Here is a 7,886-nt window from a genome sequence, read left to right on the forward strand (position 1 = left end):
GGATTCATTATAACATCAAGTAACCTTATATTTGTGTTTAAATTCTTTTGTCAATCAATGTTTTATTGTAATTTTTACATCTCTAAATTAGTTAGGCGGCTCACTCCTTCTGAATTCAGTGCACGGATATTTTTTGTAATAAATACAAATTGCAAAACCGTTGTAACTGTGTGGCTAAATTTCCTTTGTGGTCCTCGCCGGCCTGGCACATATCACCTGCCACATCATAACACTCAGTAATTGGGACCATGAAACGATTATCAATTGTTGTAAACACTCAGCTCCTTCATTAATCTCCTTTAGAGAAGTAAATCTGCCACCTTAAACTGGCCTGGCCTATGTATGACACCAGAAGCACAGAAATGTGGTTGCATCTTAACTACTATCTGAAATGCCTTAGCAAACCACTCAATTCAAGGGAAATTAGTGATGAGCAACAAAAGCTGAACTTGCCATCCCACGAAACAATAAAAGAAGACAGTTACTACATCTAATATTTGAAATACATTTGAATTCTATCCAATAAATATGTAATGTATGTTAGAAATGATTAGAATGTGTCTATGAATGAACTGGAAGATTAATTTTCTCAATGTTTAAGCATCATAAACACAGCATCAGCATCTTTAGTGATGAATGGTCACTTTGACAACATTACTCATTGAGTGAACTAATTGGGCTGCGACAGTGTCATATAAAGGGCGGGGTGGGGCGTTTAGCTTAGACGACCAGCATGTGGATCAGATTAATGCAAAGAGCACACAATTTGATCCCCCTCCAGCTGAGGCACACTCTGAGCCTGTCTCCACATCCATTGTGGAGTAAAAAATCAGCAATTTCCTGTGGTTCAAACAGAGAACTGAAGAAGAAATGTAATATAACTGATCCAACTTCTTCAAATCATGCAATGCATGTGATGCTTCTCGTGTGTGTACTCCAGGTACTGTTTTAAACTATTCTGTTTCAGTTGTTTAAATGCTAACTCATCAATTATTTTGAACAACACATTTGAAGATAGAGAACAACATCCATTTTAAACTGAAGACGGTTCTCCTGATATTATAATAATTCATAGTCATGTGGCCCATGCCAATGTGTCAAGTGGGTTCCTCTAATGAATTTCTGATCTTTATCAGCATTAAACTCTGCCCTTAAGTTAACTAGATCATAACACCGTTAAGTTCAATGATAACTGAACAACATCAACTCACTTTAAATGAACTGAGATTAGTTAGGATCGGTAGAATCTTGGCAGAGCACTGATGTTCACACCGAGCCTCATAAAAGCGAGTAGATACTTCGGTAAACTCTCTCGCAAAATCCTGAATACATTGTTTAGAAATTCATTCACGGGATGTGGGCATCGCTGGCTGGGCCAGCTTTTATTGCCCATCACTAATTGCCCTTGAGAAGATGGTGCTAAGCTGCATTGCTGAACTGCTGCAGTCCATGTGCTGTAGGCACACCTACAGTGCTGTTAGGGAGGGAGTTACAGGGTTTTGACCCAGTGACAGTGAAGGAATGGTGATATATTTCCAAGTCAGGATAGTGTGTGGCTTGGAGGGGAACTTCCAGGTGGTGTTGTTCCCATCTATCTGCTGCCCATTGTCCTTCTAGATGGTAGTGGTTGTGGGTTTGGTACGTGCTTTCGAAGGTTCCTTGGTGAATTCTTGCAGTGCACCTTGTAGATGGTACATACTGCTGCTGCTGCCGTGTGTCGGTGGTGGAGGGAGTGAATGTTTGTGGATATGACACCAATCAAATCAAGTCAAACGGGCTGCTTTGTCCTGGATGATGTCAAGCTTCTTGAGTGTTGTGGGAGTTGCACTCATCCAGGTGATTGGGGAGTATTCATCACACTCCTGACTTGTGCCTTGACGATGGTGGACAGGCTTTGGGGAGTCAGGAGGTGAGTTACTCGTTGAATGATTCCTAGCCTCTGACTTAGTCTTGTAGCCATACTATTTACATGGCTAGTCCAGTTCAGCTTCTGGTCGTGAAACACTTTTGCACCTTTCCAGCTATCGAGCCTGTTCTTAGTCTCAATGTGTTCAGCTAAGTGAGTCATTACGGAACAGAGACCCTGATCCTCTGACATTTGGATGACTCATTGATCCCAGCGCAGGAGATGTGCTTGTTGTAAAGTAAGATGTAAAATAACAAAGCACAGTTATATAGCAGCTGAAATGTAGGAGAATGTCACAGAGAGGTTTGGCCATTTTCAAGATACTGGATTTTATTTTCGGTCATGCCTATTGATATTCCGATGATATCTAGTTTGCCTCGTGTTTGTTGCAAGACTAATAACTCTCCGGAGCAATCAATATGTTTTAATGCCTTTATAGCCAGAAACAGAAAAGTGTAATGAACTGCTCTACAGGGGTGTGTGGCTCCCCCTCCCTCAATCTTTCCATTTCAGCAAGAATCTCAACAAAAGCAAAATATTGCCGATGCTGGAAATCTGAAATAAAAACAGGAAATGCTGGATTTCCTCAGCAGATTAGGCAGCATCTGTGGAGAAAGAAGCAGAGTGAATGGGAAGAATGTTCCCACCCCGTTGGAGCCAAGGCCTAGGGTGAGTGGGTCGGATTTGGGTCAGGATCCCGATGAGGTCCCTTCCTTTTCTGCCTTTCCTACAATGGGATTGAAAGCGAGGATGGAATCCCCAAGCATCAGTCGGGAAGTCTGAGCGGATTCAGAAAGAAATAAGCCCCCTTTCAACAATTAATCCTGGATTCCCCAGGCATGGAGCCTGTTTCCTGAGTGCAGTGGAGGTAAGTACAACATTTGTGGAGGGTGACAGTGAAGCATGGGAGTGAGAGGGGAATAGGCTGAGGGTGAATGTGAGTGTTGGCTGTTCAGATGGGGAAGCTGTATTGGGAGGAATGAATGGAGCTGTAAGGTGCGTTGACCTGATACTTGCTGTGCAGGAGAAGGCTAGGCAAGGCAGGGTAGGGGGCTTTGCACCTGGAAGTGTGATGCCACTCTCCTTTCCCAATTTCCTGCCGTTCTGGATCTGTCTCCAGGTTGGAGGGAACACACTCCCGCTGCAGATCCTCAGTCACTTCCGCCCAAACCTGCTAGTTTGGAGATCTTGTCCTCTTCCCTCCGATTCCTAGTCAGGCTCACCTTACTGCAGTCCCTCGGATCCTTCAGCAGGACCTCCGGGTAAGAGATTAACCTCCAGGCCTTCCCAGGTCTCCTCTCCATTCCTGTAGAGGGCTGCTGCCAGAAAGTTGCAGTGTTGAAGAGCCCTTGTAACCCATTTGATGATTCCATTCATGAGAATGGGTGCTTCACTCAACCCTCCCTCCCTCCCTAGATATTTGGCGAGCTCTGAGGGGAGATGAGGTTAAACTTGCTCTGCGAAAGAGCCAAAGGCTGGCGGCACAAAACCGTGAATCTGGTTCCCGAACCAAAAAATGGTGTCCCCCCCCCATTCCAGCGGGGACTAAGGTGGGAAGATTCTTCCCAAGGTTTCAGACCAATGATCAGACATCGTGATGAGAGGTCATTGAGCTAAAAGGTGGACTCTGCTTCTCTCCCAGAAATGCTGCCTGAGCTCCGAGGCATGAATCTCATTGCTTCAAAAGGCCTTTTGCTGTCACCTTTTAATGATGACACCAGCCCGGCATTCACTGAGGCTCTTAAGAGATGGGAACAACCCAAAGGACCATTCTCCTCCCTCTGGAGTTTCATCCCAAATGGATGGAATTTTCATCAGCTAACAACTGCTAATTGTCAAGAAAATAATTTACCTTCATAACTGACTTGGGTTTTCCAGCGTTTGTGCATATTTCAAGTTAGCTTGATATGTTACCTCTTGCCCTGTACTTCACCAGGGTAAATACTTGTCGGTATGAAGAAATGTCATTGTACTAAATCCTTTTGTAGCCTCGGTGTAATGTTCGCCATCTACCCACTGTGGGACAGCAATACAACAGCAACAACTTTCATCTGTCTCGCATGTTTAAAGGAGTAGAATTTCCCTGGGCATTTCACAGGAGAGATTATCAAATAAATAATCAGCAAAAATGTCAGATGTCCAGGGGGAGAGATACTTTGTGTCGGGTGTGGGTCTGGGTATGGGCGGGGCAGAGCGGGGGAGATAGTTTGTGCTGGGTGTGGGTTAGTTGGGGTGGGGGAGATAGTTTGTGCCAGGTGTGGGTATGGGTTTCGGTAGGGCGTGTGGGTGTGGAAGATAGTTTGTGTTGGGTGTGGGTCTGGGTGTAGGTATGGGTGTGGATGTGGATCGTGTGGGGTGGGATGTGTGGATGCGGGTTAGTTGAGGTGAGGGAGATAGATTGTGCCGGGTGTGGTGGGACGGGGGAGATAGTTTGTGCCAGGTGTAGTTGAGGGGTCACCATTGCTGGATTAGTCCAAGGGGAAGCTTTGTCGCGAGTGCATGGGAGGAGAAATTATGCTGGGCTCAGGGGCATGGGGGAGAGACATTTTGTGCCGAGTGAGTGGTGGGGTAGGCGGGGGGGATGGGAGGAGGGGGAAGGTGGGGAGACCATTGATGTTGGTTGTGGGTGGGGGAGACATTTTGTGCTGGGGAGACAGTTTGTGTCGGGGTGTGGGAGGGAGACAATGTGTGTTGGGTCTGAGGGTGAATCATGTTGTGTTGGGGTTGGCGGGGGTTTGGAGACAGTTTGTTACAAGTGTGAGGAGAGTGAGACACTCTGTGTCGGATGCGATGAGGGAAAAACATACTAGACCTCACCCTTAGCAACCTGCCTGTCACAGATGCATCTATCCGTTACAGTATGAGTAGGAGTGACCACCACACAGCCCTTGTGGAGACAAAGTCCTGTCTATATATAAATTCACACGAACAATGGGCCTGATCACTTGCTGCTGGGAAGTGACAGGAATCTGTGGGATTGAACTTGATGCAGCCACCAGCTTCTGTCCTTAGTAATCCACTAATCTACATCATTAACCATGCTGATAGGGAATGGTTTAGTTAGTGAGACCGACAGGATCTTAGGCAGATGACACATTGTAAATCCAAGATAACAGCAATTAAAGCTCTGAAATAAAGGTCAAGTGGTGAGTGGATTTGTCAAAGTAACACTGATAGATAAGATGCTGCGATTAGACTCCAGTGGGGCAGGAAGAGTTTCTGGGATATATGATCCTGATATTGAAATCTCTTCCCTTCCTGTGTTGATACAGCTACGTGCAGCAGGACCATGTTGTGTCTCTCTCCGCCTGGGCTGGATGGTGAGGTTCAATGACTGTTTCAACAACCGTATTTATACAGCACCTTTAACATAGTGAAACATCCCAAAGTGCTGCACCAGACAGTAAATCAAACCAAAAATTGATACCAAGCCAAGGAGATATTCACACATTTTCATCAAAATCCTTGTCAAAGAGACAGGTTTCTTTGGAGTATCTGAAAGAAAGAGATGGAGGTAGTGAGTCAGAAAGGTTTATGGAGGGAATTCAGAACTTAGGCCCCAGCCAGCAGAAGGCACAGCCACCAATGGTAAATTAAAATTGGGGATACTTAAGAGGCCAGAGTTGGATGAGTGCAGAGATCTGACCGTGTTGTGGGGCTGGAGGAGACAGAGAGATAGGGAAAGGTGAGGCCATGGAGACACAGGATGAGAATTTTAAAATTGAGGTGTTGCTGGCTCAAATATTCTCCTCCACACCCGGCACACCTCCTACAGCCAAAACAAAATGTCCGCCCCTCATTCCAACACAAAATGTCCCTCCCGAAATCCAAACGTATACCCACCCCGGCACTAGACACAAACCAGGTATATGTTGTATTCTGAACATGAAAACATTCCCTAAGGAATCAGCTTCATGCATCATTAGCAATGAGAATTCCTCAAATCGTCTCTTCAAGGAGACTGGGAGTTAGGAAATCTTGGACTTAAAGGGCAGAATTTTCCCTTTTACTGCCATGCTGGGTATAAACCGCACGGCTGGTCTTCTAATGTCTTCTTGTATCCCGTGATCAAAGTGAAAATTTCAACCCAGAGTGTTTAACTCTCCCTGCCATTGTGGTGCCAATTGGAGCCAGGAGGTGGTGATGTTGAGCTGTGCTGAGGTCAGTGAAGTTTTACAGAGCGGTGTCACCACCTGCTGCTGGATACCTGGTACTGGCAGGAAAACCAAAGGCAGAAAATGCTGAAACATTCAGCTGATTAGATCATTCCAGCAGGAATCTTTCTTCGGGACTGGAAGAGAATTGGATCAGAAAGGGGAGGAGGGAAAATAAGCATGAGCCTGGGCTTCTCACTTCCCATGCCCCTGTCACGCACCAAGTCCCAATTAGAAAATTCCTCGCTGCAATGTTCAAAAAAAAAAGCCCAGGTCAAGAGTGCGAAATTTCCCAGTTTGGGCTCTTGAGGGGTATCAGGTGTCTCAAAAATCTGGATTTGAACTCGGAGTGCAGACAGGAGATTAATGTGTTAAATCAGTTTAAAAATCACCGAAGTGGGTTCTGAAGACATGACATTTATTTTTGTGATTCGCCAGGAAGACACTTTGGCCAAAAGTCAGTTGAAATGCAATGACTGGCAGTGCCTTAGGTATGTGCCAGAACATCAATTCAGCTCTTGGCCCTGGGCATGAATCAAACACCAACAGCTAATATTTCCCAACACCTTTAGCCAAGTAGAATGTCCCAAGTTGCTTTGGAAGAATAGTATCAAACACAATTCGGCACAAAGCCGCAAGGGCTCTCTTCCTCAAAAGAAGGAAATCTCTTCCTCAAAAGATGGTGGAAGTAGAGCCTGAGAATATTCTTAAGGCAGACGTTACAGGCGGAATGGGATGGGGTGGGGTGGGGGGAGGGTGGGTAATTTAAACATCCCTGATTTCTGCTCTCAATACCCACCCGTAAACAGAAAGGTGTGTCATTGATTTGCTTCCCCCTTTATAAGTGATGGTGTGTTTCCCAACCCCTCAGTTTTGGTGTGATCCAATTTTCTCTTAATAACCCCACAGCAAACTTGAGATAGGATAAGCTCAGAGGGTTAGCTTATTTGCGTACACTCAAAACATGGGAGGGGGGGTGTCACTAAGTAACCCCCTGTACACTCATACAGTAAAAGATATGTTATGATATGGAAGGTGGTATTTGCCAGGCTGAGAAAATCCCAGAGGGAAACTTGGCCAGGCTATCACAACAATTTTGCAATTTGTATTTATTACTAGAAGTGCAATCAAGTCAGAAGTAACAAATCCACTACCACCGTTAGAGATTTTAAAGGTTAAATTAAAACATTTAGTAACAAAAGAAAACAAACACACACACAAGACTACAGTTACAGTTTTATAACTGTTCCCACAGGATTTCTACATAACTAGACTCCCAACTCCACACCCCCTTCAGGCAAGAGTTCAAATAGATTTCTAATCTATAAAACATCCGGCAATAAACTTAATAACTTTACCTAACTTATCTTGTCTGTTGTAAACATCTTATCATGTCCCTTTGAAAATCAAACAACCTCTCAACTTATCTAAAACTTCAAATTCCATTCATCCTGTATCTTACTTAATGCATTCATTTCCATTTCAAATGCCTGTTTTTTTACACTTAACCCCTTTTAATGATTCAAACCTTACAATCTGAGCATCTGCAGTTTAATTAAACTAGACACACAAACATAGAAAAACATACACAAAACAGTGCCCACAAGCCTGCTTTAAAATGTCCCACAGTAATATTAGGAAAAATGATATTTCCTTTTCAAAGGGGCAGAGAAAAGAAAGATTTACAGGGCAAAGGCCACAGGGAAAAGAATTATTGTTTCATACCAGTCCAGAGTCCAGAATCAAAATTCAATGAGGTATTCTTTCAGAGGGGTGGGCAGACTGAAAAGTGCTGCTTTATAATTCACTGTTCCAGTAGAGATGAC

Source organism: Carcharodon carcharias, chromosome 19, assembly GCF_017639515.1.
Source record: "Carcharodon carcharias isolate sCarCar2 chromosome 19, sCarCar2.pri, whole genome shotgun sequence".
Classification (NCBI taxonomy): Eukaryota; Metazoa; Chordata; class Chondrichthyes; order Lamniformes; family Lamnidae; genus Carcharodon; species Carcharodon carcharias.